Below are 26,280 nucleotides of genomic sequence, written 5' to 3' on the forward strand. Positions count from 1 at the left end.
AATAGTATGTAGTCGAATTAAATCGGGTGATGCTGAGGGAATTAGATTAGGAAGTGTGACATTTAAAGTAGTAAAGGAGTTTTGCTACTTGGGGAGCAAAATAACTGATGATGGTCGAAGTAGAGAGGATATAGAATGTAGACTGGCAATGGCAAGGAAAGCGTTTCTGAAGAAGAGAAATTTGTTAACATCGAGTATAGATTTAAGTGTCAGGAAGTCGTTTCTAAAAATATTTGTATGGAGTGTAGCCATATATGGAAGTGAAACATGGACGATAAATAGTTTGGACAAGAAGAGAATAGAAGCTTTCGAAATGTGGTGCTACAGAAGAATGCTGAAGATTAGATGTGTAGATCACATAACTGATGAGGAGGTATTGAATATAATTGGGGAGAAGAGGAGTTTGTGGCACAACTTGACTAGAAGAAGGGATCGGTTGGTAGGACATGTCCTGTGGCATCAACGGATCACCAATTTAGTGTTGGAGGGCAGCGTGGAGGATAAAAATCATAGATGGAGACCAAAGAGATGAATACACTAAGCAGATTCAGAAGGATGTAGGTTGCAGTAGGTACTGGGAGATGAAGAACCTTGCACAGGATAGAGTAGCATGGAGCGCTGCATCAAACCAGTCTCAGAACTGAAGGCCACAACAACAACAACATTATCCAATAGCGGCATACTTCCTCTAAGACAATTTTATACTAATGTAATATATTAATAATGCAGGGGCGTGCTCCTCGTAATGTGTGTATTTGTAGCAGTACGGTAATTGTTAGTACATTACATTGTGCTAATTTTTATATATACTGTATAAATGTGCGTCTATGGTTGACAGTCTTCAAAAGTGGGAGGAAATTTGTAAAATTTCATTGGATGGGTGGTCAGAGTGCTTACAGAATTTGCTATGATGTCATTAATTTATACATACTATACTGTCAAAATGCCTTATGTCATAAATTTTGTTACTATTTACTGAGACTTTGCAGAATATGCTGGGACTCATTACAATACGGAATTGCTACCAACTGGACAACACATTCATTATTACAGATACAGTATGACATCACACACACACACACACACACACACACACACTAGTAATGCAGGGACGGCACAGATTGGGTACATAGCGTGAGTTTATTTATTTATGTATCACACTGTGGTATTTGTTTGACATTTAAAGACTGTGCAAGAACGTACTTCTTGTTAAATATTGCACTGTGGAAATCGTTATGAGGAATATCGGCATAATGTGTTAAAAGTTTGATGTTTCACTGACAGCGTATTTGTTGTTAAATAATGTGCTGCAGTTTTTTAAAATCGTATGTACATATCTCTTAGGAGAGATATGTAGGTATTTGGAAAAAAAATTAAAATTGCAAAAAATGATTAGAATCATAAAATTGCAATTAGTCATGGGGAGAAGAGAGTAACTGTACTTACATGTCCTTTTATTCTTCCTGGGAGTGGTGCATGAGTCCGTTGGTGTTTCATGATGAGGCTTACACTACAGTACACACCCCTCCAAAGACAAAACTCGCATAGTTAGAATAATAATAAAATTAATTTCTCAGTTATAAAAATGCTCATACCTTGATCCTCTCACTAAATAGCACATACTTCGAATGGAGAGCTCCCGTGCATGACTGATAAATAATTCTGATCTTTCAGATACATTTACATTTTGATTGGCTGAGAGTATCATGACGTTTCCATAACGTGACACAACACTGACGTGATGCGACATTTATGTGACAGCAAGAGCAATGGGACTTAACTCGCAAAATTGGAATAAAAATAGAATTAATACATTATTATTATTATTATTTATAACAAATATGCTTACCTTGATCCCAAACAAATCTGAACCTCTGTCTATAGCACACAAAAGAAGACTGACGTCGCCCACGCAATTTCTCTAGTAATAAAATATAAGGAGGTGAAGGAGCTTGAATTTTATTGCTCCAGGGTAGAGGGCGAGAGAGAGATCTTGAATATACCACACACCTGTGTGTGGGCAGGGTGCCTGAAATCTTATCAGTAGATTTAATCAGTTCTGGGCCATAACTGGCAGCGCCGCAGGTGCATGGGCGGGCTTGGTGAGGGGAGGGGGGAGGGAAGCGATCTAGGTGACCTTGAATGTACCATATACATATATGTGGGCAGGGTTCCCAGAAGTCTTATCATTGGATTGAAAAAGTTCGGACCCTGAACTTGCAGTGTCTCACGTATGTCGACATTTTGGAGGGGCGGGGAGTTGAATCTTATTGGTCCTGCTGATCTTGAATATACCTTACACGATTGTCTCTTGTGAGTGGGCAGGGTGGGGATCCGCTGGGTCACCTTGAATATAGCACCATATTTTGCCTTAGATGTAACCCGACAACGGGTGTCCCTATCAGTGACCATGACGCCAGAACGTACACTGTATGACTACTTCACTATTGGGAAGGTGCTCAACCACACTGAATCGCACCAAAGCCCTATCACAAATCCTCCACATGTCGCAGTAAACTGCTTGGGGCACATTTTCCAGTGTACAGGGAGTGTGTTTCTCAAGATGATTAGGTATACTGGTTCTCTCAGTAGTTGGACAGCATCCTTGGCCCGATCACGTGATCATGGCTGTTACTTACTACACCATACATTGAGATCAAATTGATGTTGATGATTCAAGACAACCATACAATGGGGATTAGCATATTCGTATGTGTGACTGTTATATATGTTTATCATGCTGTCTGGTCCAAACTTGGTGTCATCAATGAAACGAACGATGTGTTAGGGATACATGGTAACTTATTTTATTGCAATGCGTAAAACTTAATAGCAAAGCCATGTAGGACATGTTTATGAGATTTTTTTGTCTCTTTTCGATCCTAGGACGTTGGTTACAGATGTTTAGTAATATCCTGTATTATTATTCCAGTGTGGGCATTTGTTATTACATGTCTTTTCCAAGCAGGCATAAGTCTCCTCATCTCATTTTTCTTCAAAGAAAACATGATACCAATCAGACGTCGTAAACGGTACACCGCTTGACAAAAAAAGTGATGCACCCAGATGAGGAGGAGCAAACGAAATGAAACTCCACAGATTGAGAGGGTATGTGATATTATTTCAGTGATTAAGAAATCGATGAAGATTAACAAAAGACTTGACAGTAAAAGCTCACTTATCAGTATGACATTGCACCCCCCCCCCCGTCCCACCTCTCTTTGCCTTTGATGGATGCACTGGTGAGAAGGGTGTCATAAAGCTGGTGTATGTTCTCCTAAGGCAAGATGGCCACAACTGTTGTAACCGGTACTTAATATCGTGGGCACTGGCTCTGGAACGAAGTTGACACACAAGCTGGTAGCGCACGTATTCTATCTATGACATATATAGGTATCATGCCGGACACGGGCGTACCGCAGCATCACTCGAGACAGTTCACAGAGACACGTGCCCTATGTGGAAGAGCACTGTCCTGTACAAAAGTGGTGCCACAATACTGTCGCATGAAGGATGACTCTTGAGAACGCTGGATGTCAGTGGCATATCACTGTCCAGAGTTCCATTAATCACTACCACCCGTGATCTGGAGTAATACCTGAAGGCAGCTGTGCCTCTCCAAAACACTGAAGACTGGGACCTCTCTGTAGGTCAGCTTCATACTCGGTGACGATCGATATCAAGGATAGTGCGCATCAGTGATTCATTACTGAACACAATGCGATGCTAATCGTCAGCAGTGCTTCCTTTGCAGTCATAAAACCATTCCAAACGCAGCCATTTGTGTTGTGGTACTAACGGCAGCCTATGCGTGGGACGGTAATTCCCTAGTCTGACCGCTGCTACTCTCCGACAAGTTGAGCGGGATGACACAGAATGTTGCAGGGAGTTCATTAATAATTGTTGGATAGCAGTTGCAGCTGTGAAGGTATTACGATGTGCTCTGTCCACAATAACGTCGATCCTCCATTGCGGTGATCAGGTGTGACTGATCGGAATCTTGACGAGTATGCCTGCCCTCACATTCCCGTGTCGGCCAGCATTAAGTCATTGTCACATCCGACTGCCTCACAAATCTGTATATTGTACGATTGCGCGATTTGACCAGCAAACTAAATGGAGGCCTACAATTACTCCCCTTTCAAATGGTTCAAATGGTACTAAGCACTATGGGACTTACACTACTGGCCATTAAAATTGCTACACCAAGAAGAAATGCAGATGATAAACGAGTATTCATTGGACAAATATATTATACCATAACTGACATGTGATTACATTTTCACGCAATTTCAATGCGTAGATCCTGAGAAATCAGCACCCAGAACAACCACCTCTGGCCATAATAACGGCCTTGATACGGCTGGGCATTGAGTCAAACAGAGCTTGGATGGCGTATACAGGCACAGCAGCCCATGCAGCTTCAACACGATACCACGGATCATCAAGAGTAGTGACTGGGGTATTGTGACGAGCCAGTTGCTCGGCCACCATTGACCAGACGTTTTCTATTGGTGAGAGATCTGGAGAATGTGCTGCCCAGGGCAGCAGTCGAACATTTTCTGTATCCAGAAAGGCCCATACAGGGCCTGCAACATGCGGTCGTGCCTTATCCTGCTGAAATGTAGGGTTTCGCAGGGATCGAATGAAGGGTAGAGCCACGGGTCGTAACACATCTGAAATGTAACGTCCACTGTTCAAAGTGCCGTCAATGCGAACAAGAGGTGAACGAGGCGTGTAACCAATGGCACCCCATACAATCACGCCTGGTGATACGCCAGTATGGCGATGACGAATACACGCTTCCAATGTGCGTTCACCTGGATGTCGGCAAACACGGATGCGACCATCATGATGCTGTAAACAGAATCTGGATTCATCCGAGAAAATGACCTTTTGCCATTCGTGCACCCAGGTTCGTCGTTGAGTACACCATCGCAGGCGCTCCTGTCTGTGATGCAGCGTCAAGGGCAACCGCAGCCATGGTCTCCGAGCTGATAGTCCATGCTGATGCATACGTCGTCGAACTGTTCGTGTAAATGGTTGTTGTCTTGCAAACGTCCCCGTCTGTTGACTCAGGGATCGAGATGTGGCTGCACGATCCGTTACAGCCATGCAGATAAGATGCCTGTCATCTCGACTGCTAGTGATACGAGGCCGTTGGGATCCAGCACGGCGTTCCGTATTCCCCCCCTGAACCCACCGATTCCATATTCTGCTAACAGTCATTGGATCTCGACCAACGCGAGCAGCAATGTCGCGATACGATAAATCGCAATCGCGATAGGCTACAATCCGACCTTTATCAAAGTCGGAAACGTGATGGTACGCATTTCTCCTCCTTACACGAGGCATCACAACAACGTTTCACCAGGCATCGCCGGTCAACTGCTGTTTGTGTATGAGAAATCGGTTGGAAACTTTCCTCGTGTCAGCACGTTGTAGGTGTCGCCACCGGCGCCAACCTTGTGTGAATGCTCCGAAAAGCTCATCATTTGCATATCACAGCATCTTCTTCCTGTCGGTTAAATTTCGCGTCTGTAGCACGTCATCTACGTGGTGTAGCAATTTTAATGGCCAGTAGTGTAACATCTGAGGTCATCAGTCCCCTAGGCTTAGAACTACTTAAACCTAAATAACCTAAGGACATCACACACATCCATGCCCGAGGCAGGTTTCGAACCTGCGACCGTAGCAGCAGCGCGGTTCCGTACTGAAGCGCCTAGAACCGCTCGGCCACAGCGCCGCCAGTCCCCTTTCAAACTTTATCACTCGGTGAAAACACTGGACTCGCGCTCGAAAGGACGACGATTCAAATACGCATCTGGCCATCCAGGTTTCAGTTTTCCGTGATTTCTCTAAATCGCGTCACACAAATGCTGATTCCCTTGTAAAGGACACGGCCGCTTCCCCTCCGCACACTACCATACCGCGAGGTCGCGCTCTGATTCTAAATGACTTCGTCTTCGATGGAGCGTTAAAATCAAAATCTTCCTTCATTCCTTCACTCCTTTCTTCTTCACTCCATTTCTCGCCCTGGGTTCCTTATCAAAACCATATCTACTATGTCTGCTCTATAACACCCAGGAACCTTGACTAAAGAAATTTCCGACTTTTGCTGCAATGGGGCATTCAAATAACTCAATGGTAACACACGAAAGTTTGTGCCGGAGCGAGATTCGATCCTGGATTTCTCGCTTTACGCGAGCCGTCGCCGTAATCGCTTCGGCTCTCCAACATATCGCCCGTCCGACCCAAATCTCCATATGCCACACACTACGGAGTAGTGTCCCCTGTCCATTATTCCTCTTCACTCACAGGCTACTGTATTCGGCTGCGGATCTTTCAGTGCAGATGCACTTTAATGTCCGACCTCTCGCGGGAATACAGAACGCCTGTGAGCGAAAATGGATAATTGTCAGGGGACACTATTCCGTAGTGTGCGGCATATGGAGATTTGGTTCGGGCATGGGACATGCTCGAGTAGACGAACCAGTTACGGTAACCGCTCACATAAAGCAAGAAAGCTGGCTATCGTGTAGAGCGTGTCCAGGCCCTCTGGCCACTAGTTCGCCGCGCGGTCTGGGGCGCCACGTCACGGATTGCGGGGCCCCTCCCGACGGAGGTGTGAGTCCTCCCTCGGGCATGGGTGTGTGTGTGTTGTTCGTAGCGTAAGTTAGTTTCAGTAGTGTGAAAAGTCTAGGGACCGACGACCTCAGCAGTTTGGTCCCTTATGAATTCACACACACACACACACACACACACACACACACCACAAGTTCAGCTTTCCAGAATGCAGTTATTCGAATGGCTATTGCAAGTATGTGGTCAAGGTCCAGTTTTTCGTAACAAAGATACTGTTCCATTATGTGATGGAGAAATACATCCATAGTAGAGGCAGGCTACCATTGAGATTTAGCATAGCTTTGAAATATAGAAAGGTCTTGAGAGCATAATTCTTTATTAAACTTAATAAATAACTGTGCAATCAACACCTTTCTATATTTCAAAGTTGCGCCAAATATACTGTTCACAGATGAAGCTGTTTTCAGCGAAATTAAATTGTCAGTTTTCAAATGGCCCTGAGCACTATGGGACTTAACTTCATTGGTCATCGTCCGCAGCTCGTGGTCGTGCGGTAGCGTTCTCGCTTCCCACGCCCGGGTTCCCGGGTTCGATTCCCGGCGGGGTCAGGGATTTTCTCTGCCTCGTTGTGTGCTGTCCTTAGGTTAGTTAGGTTTAAGTAGTTCTAAGTTCTAGGGGACTGATGACCATGGATGTTAAGTCCCATAGTGCTCAGAGCCATTTGAACCATTTGAACCATTGGTCATCAGTCCCCTAGAACATAGACCTACTTAAACCTAACTAACCTAAGGACATCACACACATCCATGCCCGAGGCAGGATTCGAACCTGCGACCGTAGCGGTCGCGCGGTTCCAAACTGTAGCGGCTAGAACCGCTCGGCCACTCCGGCCGGCTATCAGTTTTCATAACCGACATGTGTGGGCGTATCCAAATTCTCACGCAGTTGAAGATGCAAGATATCAGTGCCGATTTCAATTAAAGTGTGGGCAGGAATTATTGGCGACAGACTAATAAGACATTACATACTACCTGTAGCAAACAGATTGACTGGTGCACGGTATCGCCAGTTCCCAACCAACAACTTGCCTGTCCTAGAAGAGGTACCATTCCGTAGCCGAGGGGTTCTAGGCGCTTCAGTCTGAAACCGCGCTGCTGCTACGGTCGCAGGTTCGTATCCTGCCTCGGGCATGGATGTGTGTGATGTCCTTAAGTTAGTTAGGTTTAAGTAGTTCTAAGTCTAGGGGACTGATGACCACAGATGTTAAGTCCCATAGTGCTTAGAGCCATTTGAACCATTTGAAGGTACCATTCCAACGATTGGAGATGTGGTACATGCACTATGGAGCACCAGTCCATTTTCTCAGAAATGTCTGAAAACACTTCACACAGACAGGCCCAGTACGTTGGCCACTTTTTTCTCCCGATTTTAGTCCCTTGGATTTTGATTGAGGGGACACGAAATCGTTGGTGTATGCAAGCACCATTTAGGAAGTACGATCGCTATAGGACCGCGTCATCAATGCCTTGGAGTGCATCCGTGCCCAACCTGGAGTTTTTCAGAGTGCGTGATTCCCTAATGCGTCGGACAGAAGCGTACTGTGTTATGTATGGACACTATATTGAGCCCCTTTTTTAGCGACGGCTCACAACTGTAGGTCATGCGTAGTCGCAAGCAGATTACGTTAGAAGCTTTTCTGTTTCGCAGTAACAAAATTATGTTCTCATTTGTTTACTATATAATGTACGTCGTTCGTAGTCGCAAAGAGCTCGCATTAAAGGAAATGTGTTTCACAGTAGCGAAGATAAAAAAGTGCTCATATTTCTTAAGGTATGCACTTCAGACCCCATGTTCACAAGACATTTCTTATTGTTTTGGTCTATACTACCACGTCTCAAAATATGGAAAGCGAAGAACTTGCAACAGGAGAGACATGTTTCACAGCAGCAAAGATGAACAAGTGCTCATAGCTCTTAACGTATGCATTTTACAGCCCATGTTCAAGAGGCATTTTTCCTTAATTTGGTCCGTACTATTTATTACCTCTCAAAATAATGAAAGCAAAGAGCTTACACTAGAAGAGATGTGTTTCACAGTAGCGTAAATAAAGAAGTGCTCATAGCTCACGAGGATGCTGCGTACTCGCCTGACGCAGCGCTATCAGCATCTGTAAGGAAAACAACTTCTGTAGAGCACATAGATCAGAACTCATCGTCTCCGCTTTGCACGTACCGTGAAGCAAGAGATTTAAAAGTGATCCGATCTTCAACCACTAAAACCTTCGGACATAAAATAAGTTTCATGATAAAAATCGCTCTCAAATCGCCCTCTTCACGTTACGCGCACAAACTGAGAAGAGGGTGCCGTTGCCAGTCTCTGTTGTAATTATGTCACCATTTTCTTCCGACACAACGGCTGCGAGAAACTGGTAATTTCGGAACTGGGAGGACTGACTGGTGTTTCATGGATCCGCTGCACTCTCGACTTCGAAGAGGTCATCTTTCGCCACATAGAACAGAACCCGACGACGAGTACTCGAAACAATGCCCATGCTATGAACTTCTGTAGAGCACATAGATCAGAACTCATCGTCTCCGCTTTGCACGTACCGTGAAGCAAGAGATTTAAAAGTGATCCGATCTTCAACCACTAAAACCCTCACTAGTTGTGAAACACCCTATACACTGACTTCACGAAAGTCATAGGATAGCGATTGCACATATACAGATGGCGGTAGAGTCGCGGACGAAAAGTATAAAAGAGGACAGCGCACTGGCGGAGCTGTCATTTGCACTCAGTTGGGTCATAAGAAAAGTTTTCCGCAGTGATTATGGCCGCACAACGGGAATTAAGAGACTTTGAATGCAGAGTGGTAGTTGGAGCTACACGCACGAGACATTCCATATCGTAAATCGTTAGGGAGTTCAACATTACGAGGTCGACAGTGTCATGAGCGTGCCGAGAATACCACATTTCAGGCAGTTGCCGACAGATTTCACTTAACGACCGAGAGCAGTGGCGTTGCCAGTGCTAACAGACGAGCAACACTACGTGAAAGAACCACAGAAATCAATGTGTGGCATACGACGAACATATCCGTTGGACATTGAGGCGAAATTTGGCGTTAATGGTCTAGGGCAGCAGACGACCGATGTGACTGGCTTTGCTAACAGTACGAAATCGTAAGCAGCGCCTCTCCTGGACTCGTGACCATATCGGATGGACCCTAGGCGACTGGAAAACCGTGGCCCTGTCAGATGAGTCCAGATTTCAAACGGTACGAGCTACTGGTACGGTTTGAGTGTGGTGTAGACCCCACGAAACCACGGACCCAAGTTGTCAAAAGGCACTGCACAAGCTGGTGGTGGCTCCGTAATGATTTAGGCTGTGCTTACATGGAATGAACTGGGCCCTTTGATCCAACTCAACTGATCATTGACTGGAAATGGTTATTTCGGCTACTTGGAGACCATTTGCAGCCATTCATCGTTGTATCTCCCCAAACAACGAGGGCATTTTTATGGATGACAATGTGCCATGTCACTGGACCACAGTTGTTCACGATTGGTTTGAAGAACATTCTGGACAATTCGAGCCATCCAGTTCGCCCAACATGAATCGCATCGATCATTTATGGGACATAATCGAGAGATCAGTTCGTGCACAAAATCCTGCACCGGCAACACATTCGCAACTATGGAACGGCTGTAGGGGCAGCATAGCTCAATATTTCTACACGGGACTTCCAACGTCTTGTTCAATCCATGCAACTCGAGTTGCTGCACTACGCTGGGCAAGAGGTCCGAGATGGTATTAGGAGGTATTCCACGACTTCTGTCATCTCTTTGTATAAGTAAACAAAAATGGTTCAAATGGCTCCAAGCACTATGGGACTTAACATCTGAGGTCATCAGTCCCCTAGACTAAGAGCTACTTAAGCCTAACTAACCAAAGACATCACACACATCCATGCCCGAGGCAGGATTCGTACCTGCGACCGTAGCAGCCCCGTGGTTCCGGACTGAAGCGCCCGGCCACAGCGGCCGGCTATAAGTAAACATAGCTCCGCGTTCTGGCCCTGATGGGCCAATGGAGACCGACAGACCGCCTTGTCATCATGTGCCAATAGCGTCATCGAATGCGGTATGAAGGGGCGTGGAGTCAGCTCACCGCTCTCCCAGCCGTTGTCCGCCTTCTGGACCTCGGAGCCGCTGCTTCTCATTCCTGTAGCTCTTCACTTGGCCTCACGATGCTGAGTGGCCGGCCGGAGTGGCCGAGCGGTTGTAGGCGCTACAGTCTGGAACCGCGCGACCGCTACGGTCGCAGGTTCGAATCCTTCCTCGGGCATGGATGTGTGTGATATCCTTAGGTTAGTTAGGTTTAAGTAGTTCTAAGTTCTAGGGGACTGATGACCTCAGAAGTTAAATCTCATAGTGCTCAGATCCATTTTTTTGATGCTGAGTGCATCATGATCCAGTCCTCCTACCAAGTAAAAATCCCTGGCAGTGCAGGATCCCTGGACTCTGTAACTGTGCTACCTAGTTAGTGGAGTGGGTAGAGTTTTGCCGTAGAATATTCGAGCTCGAGAGCTATATTCCGGGTCTAGTATAACTTTGCATTTTTATTTTATTTTAGACTGGATGATAAGGTCTCTGTCTTCTTAATCGTTATATAGAAATGTCAACAAGTCTTACACAAAAGACTTGCAGTTATTTAACACCAACACGGAAATAAGACTATAATCGTTTTATTAGTCTACTTTTAAATTCGTATTATGGTTTTAAATGTTTACTCTCTTCTCTTCCACGCACTCACTGCTGTATGCTTTCCGGTCCATTGTCAGAATTACTTCCCGTTCCTCCAAAATAATAAAAAAAAGGAATAAATCACCACGACCCCTGCCCTTCTCGGTCTCTACCTGCCTCTTTTATCTTAGGTGGGTCTCCTTCAACCAAATCAGATAGCCACATTGTCTAAGTGTATTTTGTCGCACTATTTCATCAACTACATTCGAACTCTTTTCCCACTATACCTTCCTACCTCTCTACCAGATACCATGCTTAGCGTTTCACGTCCATTACATTTCTTTATCACATCACACCACCAGTAGGTCTAGTACCTCGTTCCACAGGTAATTACCAACTCTGTTACAGCAGGACATTTTCCAGAGAATTAGTGCACAGTATGCTGTTTGATATTTTATTTTTGTATATAAACATATTTCGGCTTTGTTGCCTTCATAAGTACATATGAAAAAATCGCATTTATTTATATTATACATAATATATAATTTATAAAGGTTTTTTATATTGGATGTTATACTCACATCTTGACGTTATAGGTGGACATACGTCAATTTTGAGTAAACTATTACTTCCGTCTGTAGTTGTTGGATATAACATTTTCTCAGTAACGCTTTAAAGTTGATCAATGATTTGATCTCGGACGTATATAATAATACTTTTTTTTATTATTTTGACACTCATAGAAACTCAAGTTTGACAGCTAGCTGTTTACTCAAATATATTGATGGGGTTGCGGGTCGTATGTCTATGGAATTGTTATTGATGTGTCTGTAATCTCTGGTGTTTTGGTTATCCGCTATCCCAATACAAAAGTTTAATCATATTCCAATCATGAATATTTTGGAGGAAGTTGAAATATACACACTAACTAAGGATTATTCCCACGATATACTAAAAGAAGAAACCGATTTCAAGCACATACACTTTTTAAAGAAATGTTGAAATTTTATATTGGGTTATGAATAACAAAGATACCAGAGATTATAAACACATCAGTAACAGTTCCTTGACACACGACCCGCAAAACCATACCTACTGTATCTTTGAGTAAAGAGACAGAGGTCAAACTTGAATTTCTGCGACTGTCAAAATAATACAAAACCTATTATAACACAGGGGTATCAAAACACCGAACAACTTTAAAACTTTACTGAAAAAAAATTACAATCAATAATATGGAAAGTAGTAATAGTTCACTCAAACTTGACATAGGTCAGTCTACACTGTCAGGACGTGAGTTCAACATCCAATGTGAAAAACTTTTATAAATTAAATTTTATATAAAATATAAATAAATGCGATTGTTTGCAGATGTACTGATAAAGGCAATAAAGCCGAAATAAGCTTGTACACAAAAATAAAAAAGCAGATTATACACAAAAAAAGCAGATTACTGTCTACTAATTCTGTGCATAGTGTCGTACTGTGACATGTTGCAGGTTCCATAACAAAGAAATACTGTTGCGTTTATTCTGCTCCGCAGATGAATGTGTAAGAAAAGAACTGGAAGCGTGCTTTCATGCTGCTGTTGTAACTGTACAAGTAGATGCAGCTCTACTGCGAACAGTTCAGAGATGCCTGATCCAGCGAGTCCATATGCAGGGAGGTCTGTTTGAGCATCTGCTCTGAAGCCTATGTATGTTTTGCGAAAAATATACTGTCACTAGTAGTGTATTTAACATATTACAACTCGCCATTCTTACTGACTGTAGTATATATATTTAACGTCGTCACATTGATAAGTTTTATTGCTATTTCTGTCCCATTATAGGTAATTTATTTTTAATTGATTATGCTTTTCGTGAATATTTCCGACATGTCCGACGAAAAATTGCTACGTTCAACGTTAAAATACTGTGTTTGTGGGATATGTATCGTTTAAGAAACAGTGTAGGCTATGTATTACTGGGCAGATCAAAATAAGGAAAATATAAAAAAAATTATGCGTATAATCGAATTCAAACCATCGACCTCTAGTATTCTAACGCAAAACTCTACCCACTGCATCTTTTTTTTACTATAAAGGAAAGTAGCACAGTTACACACTATTGATGCAAGACACTTTTACATATTATTCCAGTGTTGTGAAACTGCTGACGTGCTAGAGAACATGGCTTATTAACTTTGTACTGATTTTGGATTTGGCTCCTTGGTCGTTAAAGCAATTCGACCTCCGTTTACTAAAGCAGTGACGCTACTCTGAGATCACGTATAATGATCAGGTGTGTGTTTGTCTCGTATTACGCTGACCTAACAAGAGCACATTGAACCTTTACACAGAGCAGCAGATCATGGTCGCAGGCTTGTTTGAGTAAAAGAGTATCACAGAAATAATAAACAATTTCAACAAGCTGATCAATATGTCGACTAAATCTTCTGAGAAAATTGCAAGAACTTGTCATCAGAGTCGAAACTACGGATATTTTGCAGTTTCTCTCATATAGCTCCTGAATTCGAATGTAATTAATTTCCTTGAGACTGAAAAGCTACTGCCCACAAATCAGCACGGATTTAGAAAGCATCGCTCGTGCGAAACTCACTTTTCCCTTTTCTCATATGATGTCCTGCAAACCACAGATGGAGGACAACAGGTAGAGTCCATATTCCTAGATTTCCGGAACGTGTGCCCCACTACAGACTGTTAACGAGGGTCCGAGCATGCGGATTAGATTCCCAGATATGTGAGTGCCTCGAAGACTTCTTAAGCAATAGAGCAAAGGTACGTTGTCCTCGACGGTGGGTGTTCATCAGAGACAAGGATATGTAATCAGTATTCCAGGGAAGTTTGAGAGGACCACTCCTATTGCCCATATACATACATGATCTGACGGACAGGGTGCATACCGATTTGCGGTTGTTCCTGATGACGCTGTGTTGTACGGGAAGGTGTGGTTATTAACTGGCTGTACAAAGACACAGGATGAGTTGGGCAGAATTTCTAGTTGGTGTGACGAATGACAGCTTGATCTAAATGTAGAAAAATGTAAGTTAATGCAGATGGGTAGGAAAAACAATCCTGTCCAATACAGCTTTAGTGGTGTGTTGCTTCACACAGTGACGTCGATTGGTATCAACACGTAACGGTATGAAATGAAACGAGCACGGGGTGTAAGGACTGTTGCAGGAAAATGTAGCTCATCTATAAAGGAGACCGCGTATAGATCACTAGTGCGATCCATTCCTGAAAACTGCTCAAGAGTGTGGGATCTCCACCAGATTGGGATTAAAGGAAGGCATCGAAGCAATTCAGAGGCGTTCTGCTAGATTTATTACCGGTAGGTTCGATCGGCACGCAAGCATTACGGAGATGTTTCGTGAATTCAAATAGGAATCTCTGGAAGAAAGACGACGTGCTTTCTGCAAGGCACTACTGCGAAAATTTGGAGAACAGGCATCTGCAGCTGGCTGCAGAACGATTCTACTGCCGCCAGCGTACATTTCGCGTTAGGACCACGGGGATAGGAAAAGAGAAATCAGGGCGCGTACAGAGGCATATAGATAGTCATTTTTCCCCGCTCGTTTGCTAGTGGTATAGGAAAGGAAATGACTAATAGTGGCACAAGGTACCTTCCGCCGGTGCCTGCGATGTATGTACATGTAGATGTAGAAGAAGCGAAGAAAAAATCAGACCACTTACAGCTTGAACAGAGGCATGCACGCAGCCCTCGTAACTATTCATCGTTGGTAAATATCATACGAAGGTACGTTAATATATGGTAAAACAAAACATATTCTTTGCCACATGCCTTACAGCGATTTGCAGACTATAGACATGAATGTATCAATAAGATCATCATGTATTAAAATAAAGTCTCCTCATAACGATTCTGAACACGGAATACAAGACTGTGAGAAAGTTTTGCGTTTGCCTCCATTGTCTTCTACATCTACATGCACATACGTACTCCGCTAGCCACGACACGGTGCATGGCGGAGGGAACCTTGTACTGCTGCCAGACATTCATTTTACAGTTTCACTCGCAAGTGGAGCGAGGGAAAAATGACTGCTTATATGCTTCCGTAGGAGTTCTAATTTCACTTATTTTGTCTTCGCGGCTCTTACGCGAGATGTACTTGTGCGTTGGTGTCAGTAGAATAGTTCTGCTGTCTGTCGCAAATGACGGTTCTCAAACTTTCTCAATAATGTTTCCCGAAAAGAATATCTTCTTCCCTCCAGAGATTCCCGTTTGAGTTCACGGAGCCTTTCCGTAATATTCACATACTGACCGAAACTACCAGTAACAAATTTAGCAGTACGTCTCTGCATTGCTTCGGTGTCTTCCTTTAATAAGTCTCACAACTGTCCTGTATGCGGTCCCCTCTGTACATGGTAGTTAGAAACAGTCAGAAAACCTTGTAAGGGTGTTTCAGAGTAGGTTATGCTGAGAAATAATTACTAAGAAAAAATTTCGATACGTTACGCCGTTAGTAGTAGGGCAAGAGCGTTACGACCTCAATTTTGATATCAGATTAATATGAAAATTAATTAAATTGATCATTTAACTTCTTCACAAACCACACACACCTCCACCCCGTACCCATTCCCAGATGACATCATGTCTTTTCCTCAGCTGGCAGGTGGGTCCCTGCACCCACCCGCATCCCCACCCCTCCCTCTCTCCTCCCCCTCTCCACCTGCCCTATAGGAGAGAATATCGAATTTTGGCGGGAATTTTGAATTTTGATGGGAATTTCAAGTTTTGGCGGGAATTTCTTTGTCCCAGGGCTGTGCTGGCGTCTCAACCCACCCCCATCCGGGAATTGGCGGGAAATTAAAAACGGTGGACCCTTTCTGGAACTCGAACCCTGGTCCTTCTGGATGGAAAGCCCAAGTGCACCCCCCAACACATGGAAACTGCCCAGATGCAGGAGAGGAAGGTTAGGTTAGTGCACTTTATTTATTTATTTTGGTCGGGAAGCTGAAGCAAAGATCGGTCCTAATTATGTAATTAATCATAAGGATCCATCCCAATTGCACAACTACACTCCTGGAAATGGAAAAAAGAACACATTGACACCGGTGTGTCAGACCCACCATACTTGCTCCGGACACTGCGAGAGGGCTGTACAAGCAATGATCACACGCACGGCACAGCGGACACACCAGGAACCGCGGTGTTGGCCGTCGAATGGCGCTAGCTGCGCAGCATTTGTGCACCGCCGCCGTCAGTGTCAGACACTTTGCCGTGGCATACGGAGCTCCATCGCAGTCTTTAACACTGGTAGCATGCCGCGACAGCGTGGACGTGAACCGTATGTGCAGTTGACGGACTTTGAGCGAGGGCGTATAGTGGGCATGCGGGAGGTCGGGTGGACGTACCGCCGAATTGCTCAACACGTGGGGCGTGAGGTCTCCACAGTACATCGATGTTGTCGCCAGTGGTCGGCGGAAGGTGCACGTGCCCGTCGACCTGGGACCGCACCGCAGCGACGCACGGATGCACGCCAAGACCGTAGGATCCTACGCAGTGCCGTAGGGGACCGCACCGCCACTTCCCAGCAAATTAGGGACACTGTTGCTCCTGGGGTATCGGCGAGGACCATTCACAACCGTCTCCATGAAGCTGGGCTACGGTCCCGCACACCGTTAGGCCGTCTTCCGCTCACGCCCCAACATCGTGCAGCCCGCCTCCAGTGGTGTCGCGACAGGCGTGAATGGAGGGACGAATGGAGACGTGTCGTCTTCAGCGATGAGAGTCGCTTCTGCCTTGGTGCCAATGATGGTCCTATGCGTGTTTGGCGCCGTGCAGGTGAGCGCCACAATCAGGACTGCATACGACCGAGGCACACAGGGCCAACACCCGGCATCATGGTATGGGGAGCGATCTCCTACACTGGCCGTACACCACTGGTGATCGTCGAGGGGACACTGAATAGTGCACGGTACATCCAAACCGTCATCAAACCCATCGTTCTACCATTCCTAGACCGGCAAGGGAACTTGCTGTTCCAACAGGACAATGCACGTCCGCATGTATCCCGTGCCACCCAACGTGCTCTAGAAGGTGTAAGTCAACTACCCTGGCCAGCAAGATCTCCGGATCTGTCCCCCATTGAGCATGTTTGGGACTGGATGAAGCGTCGTCTCACGCGGTCTGCACGTCCAGCACGAACGCTGGTCCAACTGAGGCGCCAGGTGGAAATGGCATGGCAAGCCGTTCCACAGGACTACATCCAGCATCTCTACGATCGTCTCCATGGGAGAATAGCAGCCTGCATTGCTGCGAAAGGTGGATATACACTGTACTAGTGCCGACATTGTGCATGCTCTGTTGCCTGTGTCTATGTGCCTGTGGTTCTGTCAGTGTGATCATGTGATGTATCTGACCCCAGGAATGTGTCAATAAAGTTTCCCCTTCCTGGGACAATGAATTCACGGTGTTCTTATTTAAATTTCCAGGAGTGTATATGCACGGTGCTTCACAAGGACTGTCTAAAATCGCAATACAGCTCAAAAATTGACGATGCCACACAACTGGTGTACCCCTGCTGGGAAAAAAATTCACAACACCACTCTAAACTAGTGGCAGATGTACTCAAACTCTACCCTTCACCTACAAGCTGGCGGGAAAAAATGCTGGGGTGTAATGTACTATCTATATTTGTTTGACGGGAATTATATTCAACTGATGAGTTGCTGGTGTTGGACAGAGAGGAGTTTAATAAGTGTATTACCTGTAAGCATACGGCTGAGGAATGTATCTATCACTGTTTGACATCAGAGTTAACTACAGACGCCTGCTCGACAATCACCTTGTACCCAGGTAATCAAAGCCAATACAAGATACCGCAACTGATGGAAAATACATCACTGATCTAATTACACATCAAAATTGTTGTGAAAATAATCCAGCACTCATAGTGAACGGCTCATAATGCAACTCATGTACTGGGAAAAATCGTCGTACCAAAAGACTGCAGAGGGGGCGGTAAAAGAACGTGCATTCTGCTCGATGGGCGCTCACAAACTACCCAATTCCTCTATTCTGTGTGCTTCACGTCCGTTGGAAGGTTGGAAACAGCCCTTCATCAATATTATTCTTATGTACGGTACAGAACAGCGTGTTTTCCCTTAACCGTATTTTATATCACTGCTACACTCTTATGTTCACTATACACCGATAAGAGGTGTTACCCTCCTCAACAGGCATGCATCTGGAGAGATCTTGCGCATTTGGATTGCTGCCATGGGTAAGATTGGTGTTGCAGGGAGGATTGGTCAGGTACAATGTGGAAGGGATCTGCCAATCTCCGACTTTATCCTATGAATGTGAGAATACTCTGAGACGCCCATCCACACAGGGAAAGATGGCCAGTCGTAATCGTAAATTCTGCACTATAATCGATGTGCTGGAAATATGTAGATAACCTAACTCATCAGTATAGGACGCTGTCTGGTACACTTTGGTGTATATGGTCGAATGTATGTACTGCATAGTCATCTAGCTGTATTCAAAATCTAGTATATTGTACTTGGAAAGTAGTGCAGGGGTGATTTAATGATGATGCAGAAACTGCGAAACATTCTGCCATGTCATTGGCTGGCGTAGAAATTATGGGACAACTAGTATACTTTGATGTATGTGGGCAAATGGATGTACTGAGCAGTCATCTATTTGCATTCGCAATCTAGTGTGTTGTACTTGTCAAGTAGTGGAGACATGATTTAGCGATGATACAGAAATTGGGAAGCATTCTGCAGTGTGTTTGGCTGGCATTGAAATTATGGAACAACTGGTAAATTGCAAGGAAATGAATACCCTAGCTGCATACAGGCGTTGATGTAAGTCAACGGGGACAGATGAAAATGTGTACCCCGACCGGGACTCTAACTCGGGATCTCCTGCTTACATGGCAGACACTCTATCCATCTGAACCACCGAGGACACAGAGGATAGTGCGACTGCAGGGACTTATCTCTGGCACGCCTGCCATGAGACCCACATTCCCAAATTATTGTCCCGCACTATATTCATAGTGCCCCTGCCCATTATACTCATTACTCGCGGCTTTTTTCCAATTCCCTAAGAATTCGGGCACTGTTTGTCCATGCGCGCAGAAGAAGATGGTCAAATGGCTGGTGAGCCTTAACAATTTACATATGAAGATGGTATCTGTTCTTTCGGACATGTCTGAAAGAACAGATACCATCTTCAGATATACAACTGATAAAACAGATCATGTTCTCAAAAAAATGGCTCTGAGCACTATAGGACTCAACATCGGAGGTCATCAGTCCCCTAGAACTTAGAACTACTTAAACCTAACTAACCTAAGGACATCACACACATCCATGCCCGAGGCAGGATTCGAACCTGCGACCGTAGCGGTCGCGCGGTTCCAGACTGAAGCACCTAGAACCGCTCGGCCATTGCGGCCGGCGATCATGTTCTCAATTGCAGTGTGTATTACAGTACGTCGTCCCACATCAACGGTGTCTTTCCCATCCTGGATATCTGCTACTTGTCACTGTGGAGCATGGGATTAAATGTAGAGGTCACCACTTTCAGACAATTGTTTGGAAGTGTTCCTCAATGCTGCAGACTCGCCCTAGTTCCATTTACTGTGATACTCTCCTCATGCTTTTTCTTTTCACTAATAAGATAACAGTACCTTTTTTTATTTCTGCTACCTCATGCGTCTTGTGAACAGCACCTTCCACCGATGTCAACACTGGAACAGTAATCATGTACATGTCTGCAAAATGAGGAAACAACGCTCTTTGAAATGGAACACCAAGACATCTGCTATCCTGTCGCTGTGGAAGATGAGATTAACTGTACAGCTTATCATCTTCAGATGGCTGTTGAAAACGCTCTACAATGCCGCACTCTCTTCCAGTTTCCATATGATGCGATATCTTCCACATTTTTGTCATTGAGAAACATAGCATCTGTGTTTTACTTCCACCAAAGTGTGAGTTGCGGGGGCTGCATAGCTTACACACTGCACTGTTCGACCTTCTGTGAGAGAAAACGGATCGAAACGTGATAAAGTTGGTTTAGCACCTGATACAGACCTCAGAGTCACGGTAGAAAAACAAAGTGTATGGTGGTGTACAAAGCTGTAGTCGTACACTGCTTGGATGCATTACAGCCAAAAAACAATGTATTAAACTTCTTATGAAGGAACAATACAGGAGGAACCTTCTCTTGTTATTCATGGTCTGTGGGATATGGTCTTCCTCCAGTACAGTCGATAAACTTTACACAGGTCTGTGCAAGCGACTTCTACCGCTGGTCAGCTGCTCAAATGAAACAATACATGTATATATAATATGCTCAATGTAAACACGCAGATGGTATTTGTTTTTCGATATAGTGGAAGAGAGAGATGTGGTTAAGTCTTATAGGATGTTCTGTTACAAGGAGTGGTATGACTGATTAAAGTCAGGCAGTTCTCTAAAACCTACACAGATTTTGGTTATAAAACTAATAGAACTCAGCTGTATCTGTTATTGTAAGATCATGACTGTATTTATTGTTATCGTCATGATAGTGTATTTAAAAATATGTGTGACCACGAGTCCTGTATTGTTTCACACTTCATGAACTCTAATCATAAAGTAGACATCACTTGAATTATAGCTCATTGTGGAACCTAGAAATGACAGTGTTTTTTCCCGACATGTGAGTAGATTGTGCGAAATAGGATGTGATGATCAAACCGCAATGTTCAAATGTGTGTGAAATCCTAAGGGACCAAACTTCTGCGGTTGTCGGTCCCTAGACTTAAACACTACTTAATCTAATTTAAACTAACTTTTGCTAAGAACAACACACACACCGATGCCCGAGGAATGACTCAAATCTCCGGCGGGAGGGGGATCAAACTGCTTACAAAACTAAAATGCAAGAATCTGCTGTATGATAGAAACTTTACAGTGTAGGTGAGTTATAGATCAAAAATGTCAAATGTAAGCATGCAGGCGGTATTTGATTTCGATGTATTGGAAGAGAGAGACATGGTAAAATCTTATAGGAAGTTCTGTTACAAGACAGGCTCTCATGATTTGTTTTCTAAACGCCAGTGTGATATAGCATCGCATTGATAAAAACAGAACCTGACATTATGTACAAAACAGCAACATCCCCTTGAATTATAGCTTGTTGTTGCCAAACGTAAAATGATTGTGTTTTTTACCACATGTGACTAAATGGAGTGAAACATTGTATGCTGTAATGTTATTTCACATGTCTGAATGTTTGTAATACACACGTCCATGGCAGTTTATTTACAGATACCGATTCGAACGTGAGAGACGTTCTCAGATCGTGTAATTTGCCAATCAAGGTCCAGCGAGTGTGAGATCGCTAACACAGCTGCATCCATCCAGGGGGCTGCATGTAGTGTAGGGCGGTGCCGCTGAGTTTCCCTTTTCTCTCGGTGAAGGACCACTATCACCTCAAGGAGATAGTGAGCTTGTTGGACGCCCTGCAGGCTGCTTCGGCCACAGCTGGCGAAGACTATGCCTTTTACCAAGCAGTGAATGTTTACAATAGCGATCTGGAGAGTTTTCTGGAATTTCGTTGTTGTTCCAGGGGAGTCCATTCATTCCGAGAAATACGTTTAACAGTTTTCAAGAAGCATCCTCTTCCTGTCTTTTGCCATGAGAAGGATCTCTTTGTGGACCACCAGTGGCAAGATAAAATAGGCCTCTCTATCCCTGACTATGGTTAGGAGAGGAATGGAGGGGGGGGGGGGGGGTGGATTGGCTTTGGTTATGTGGGCTGCAAGGTGATTGTCAAGCAGGTGTCTGTAACGAACTCTGACATCATACAGTGATGTATACAGTTCTCAGCTGTATGCTTACAGGTAATACAGTTATTAAACTCCTCTCTGTCCAACACCCACATCTCATCAGTTGAATATATTTCCAGCCAAAAAAATAAAGATAATGCCTTACATGCCAGCCTTTTTCCCCGCCAGCTAGTAGGTGAAGGGTAGAAATTGAGTCCATGTGCCACTAGTTTCGAGTGGTATTGTAAAATTTTTTCCCAGCGGTATAATACCATTTGTGTGGCACTGTCAAGTTTTGAGCTGTACTTCGATTTTAGGCAGTCCTTGTATGCCACTCTGCATATAGTTGTGTAATTAGGACCGATCTTTATGATTAATTATGTAATTAGGATCGATCTTTTCTTCAGCTTCCCAACGAAAATAAATAAAGTACACTAACCTAACCTTACTCTCCTGCATCTGGACAGTTTCCATGTGCAATTGAGGCGGATTTTTCATAATTATTTCGATACTTACGATTGCTGACGCGCTGCAATGCTGAAAGTTCTTAAGTTTCCATATGTTGGGAATGCACTTGGGCTTTCCATCCAGAAGGACCAGAGTTTGAGTCCCAGAAACATACCGCCATTTTTAATTTGCCGCCCATTCCTGGGTGGGGGTGGAGTGGGACGTCAGCACAGCCCTGGGAAAAGAAATTCCCACGAAAATTCGAAATTCCTTTCAAAATTCGAAATTCCCTCCAGTAGGGTAGGTGGTGGAGGGGGAACGGAGAGGGAGGCGTGGGGAGGGGGTAGGGTGCTGGGACACACCTGCCAGCTGAGGAAAACACATGATGCCATCCAGGAGTGTTGGTGGAGGTGGGTGTGGGCGTGGTTGGTGTGGCAGCTAATTGTTCAATTTAATTAATTTCCAGTTCAATTTGATATCAGTTTGATATCAAAATTGGGATCATGCCGTCCTTACCTTACTACTGGTGTTTCCAGATTAATTAACACTGAAGTTAGCTAATCAGGCCGATGTGTGCTCTAGTTCAAGCGGCCCACTTGAGATGGTGTCACCATACATGTTCTTCATTTGGTTTCCTAAACAAGAGTTTGACATGGGGCGGTAGTAAGTATCGAACCAGAGCCAAAGGCTGAGCAGTCTCGTGTGCTATCATCTACGCTATGAGAACAACTGACACTAATTATATTTGGCGAGCTGCTTGAATTTGCACTCGGGGCTGACTGGCTAAACCGAATGCCAATTAACTCGGAAAAGGCGCAGCGTGTCGAATTTTTTCTTAACAATTATTTCTCAGCACAACCTACCCAGCAACAGCCTTACAGGCTTTTATGACTGTTTCTGACCACCTTGTAGATCGTCTACACCTTTCTAGAAGTCTCCCAATAAACCAAAGTGAACCACTGGTCTTCCCTACTGCCGACCATACGTGCTCGTTCCATTTCAGATAGCTTTGCAACGTTAAGCTTAGATATTTTACAGGATTGTTTTCCCTACTCATCTACATTAACTTACATTTTTTCATATTGAGATCAAGCAGCTAATCATCGCAACAAATAGAAGTTCTATTCAACTCATCCTGTATCCTTCTATAGCCACTCAACGACGGCAATTTCTTCTACACTACAGCGCCATTAATAAATGTTGCAGATTGCTGTTCACCATATCAGACAGATCGTTTATATATAGAGCGGTCCTGTCATACTTACAAGGCGAAGTCCTAACGGTATTTTTGTCTCTAATGATCACCAAATGTCGAGGAAAACGGACCGAGTGCTATTATCTAAAAAGTCTTAAAACTACTCTCATATCTGAGAATCCATTCCATATGATGGGACCTTCGTTAACAGTCTGAAGTGTGGAACGCATCAAACGCTTTCCAGAAATATAGGAATATAGAATCTGCCTGTTGCCGTTCATTCATGATTCGTAGGATATTGTGCGAGAAAAGGATAATTTGAGTTCCGTACGACCGATACTTTATAAATTCGTGCTGATATGTGGACAAAAGATTTTCTCTCTCAAGGAAATTTGTTGCATTCGAACTTAAAATATGCTGAAGGATATTGCAGCAAAACGACGTCTTTGGAGATCATCTGAAATTTCTAGTAGAATTGGTAGAAGTGGCCAGCCAGTGGATCGCCTAAGTCGGCGATAAGATTAAGGTCTCCCGACCTTGCTATCCACTCCAGCCTTCCGATGTAGGGGTTAGTTAGACTTTAGTCTGCTGAAGGGTGAATATGCCTCGTACTTGTGCAAATCGTCTCAGTTGTCAATTCAAGATGTAGCTTCTAGCCTTCTGACCAGTCTTTATCCTGTTCGACAGCCCCATTCGTTTTCAATAGAGATGGAACACAAAATAAAGACTTCAGCTCCTCCACAACAATTCTGTTTAGTAATATCCTAAAGACGATTACATACCTCTGAATTCATTAAATTGTGGTGTGTCGAATATCACGTCCTAGTGAACATACTGTGATTTGTCTGTAAAGAGGACGGAGTACCACTGCTCATGGAGCACCATATACTATGCCCCATTCTAATGTCAACGACGTCTTGGATGTCGTTTGACAAATGCTATACTTTACACTGATCTAGTATTCCGTGGACGCATATACAGCTGGAGTGCACAGATGGATCACTGTTGGTCATGAAGTGCGCAAACAGTCGTTTTGATGTGGCGCACCTGTACCATCAAATACTGATGCAACTGTATCAGGTGTTCACACAGAAAACCATTAAACATCATATCTTCTTCCACAGCCTTAAAACCACAGATGGACAAACATTAAGCCACTTTGCAAAGTGGGTCAGTATTCTCCTCACTTCTAATGTTCCAGTGTTCACTGATAAAATGTTGTCTGCTGATGCTACAGGACACAATTGCTCAGTTCTCACAACATTTCTGCTGTTGAGCCCCGCCTTCCGCCGGTGCTGTTGTTTCCCTGTGACGTCGGTCGGCGGATTCCTGATTGCACAATTAGAGTGTATACAAAGGAGAACCAATGGTGCTGAATTAATAATACAACGATGCGTATTTGTGGATATACTAGTTGTGAGCCATAGCAGCAGTCGCTATTGGAAATCGTCTTAGGATTATACAGGGTGATTAAAAAATACTTCTAAGAGCTTTGGAGGAAGATTCCTTACACCAAAAGAAGAAAAATATTCATTTAAACATATGCTCAAAAATCTTTAGTTTATTAATGAAACTTTATGATCAACAGATTATTTACAATATTGTTAACTTGGAACTGTTATCAACTCAAAAACTAATGACGAATGTTCAAAGTATCCTTCTCTTGCTTCTATGCACGTATGCAACTGTCGAATCAGGGACTGATGTACCCCTTCAAATTCTCCTTGAACGTGTCGAATGGTTTTGCAGGACTCCATGACAATCGATGAACAGTTTCTGCATCCGGCTTGTCTACTGCATAATCCAATTTTTTAAGGTTCAAATGGCTCTGAGCACTATGGGACTCAACTGCTGTGGTCATAAGTCCCCTAGAACTTAGAACTACCTAAACCTAACTAACCTAAGGACATCACACACATCCATGCCCGAGGCAGGATTCGAACCTGCGACCGTAGTGGTCGTGCGGTTCCAGACTGTAGCGCCTTTAACCGCTCGGCCACTCCGGCCGGCTTTTTTTTTTTTTTTTTTTTTTTTTTTTTTTTTTTTTTTTTTAAGGTGTTCCAAAAGATAAAAATCCAAATGACTGAGGTCGGGAGAACGTGCAAGCTATGGAACTGGACCTCGCATACCTACCCATCTGTCATGGTAGATATCAGCCAGTGCATGTCGACCGTTGAGACTAAAATGTACTACCGAGCGGGGTAGCGCGGTAGTTAGCACACTGGACTCGCATTCGGGAGCACGACGGTTCAAATCCGCGTCCGGCCATCCTGATACAGGTTTTCCGCGATTTCCCTAAATCGCTTAAGGCAATTGCCGGGATGGTTCGTTCGAAAGGACACGGCCGCTTTCCTTCCCTAATTCGAGCTTTTGTTCCGTCTCCAATGCCCTCGTTGTCCATCCTCCTAAAATGTGCTGGAGCCCCAACATGCATAAACCATATGTTTCTTTTCATTTGCAGGCGCACATCAAGTAAATCTTGGGGAGTATTTTGAATAAAGTCCCTGT

This window comes from Schistocerca nitens, chromosome 3 (genome assembly GCF_023898315.1).
Source record: "Schistocerca nitens isolate TAMUIC-IGC-003100 chromosome 3, iqSchNite1.1, whole genome shotgun sequence".
NCBI lineage: Eukaryota > Metazoa > Arthropoda > Insecta > Orthoptera > Acrididae > Schistocerca > Schistocerca nitens.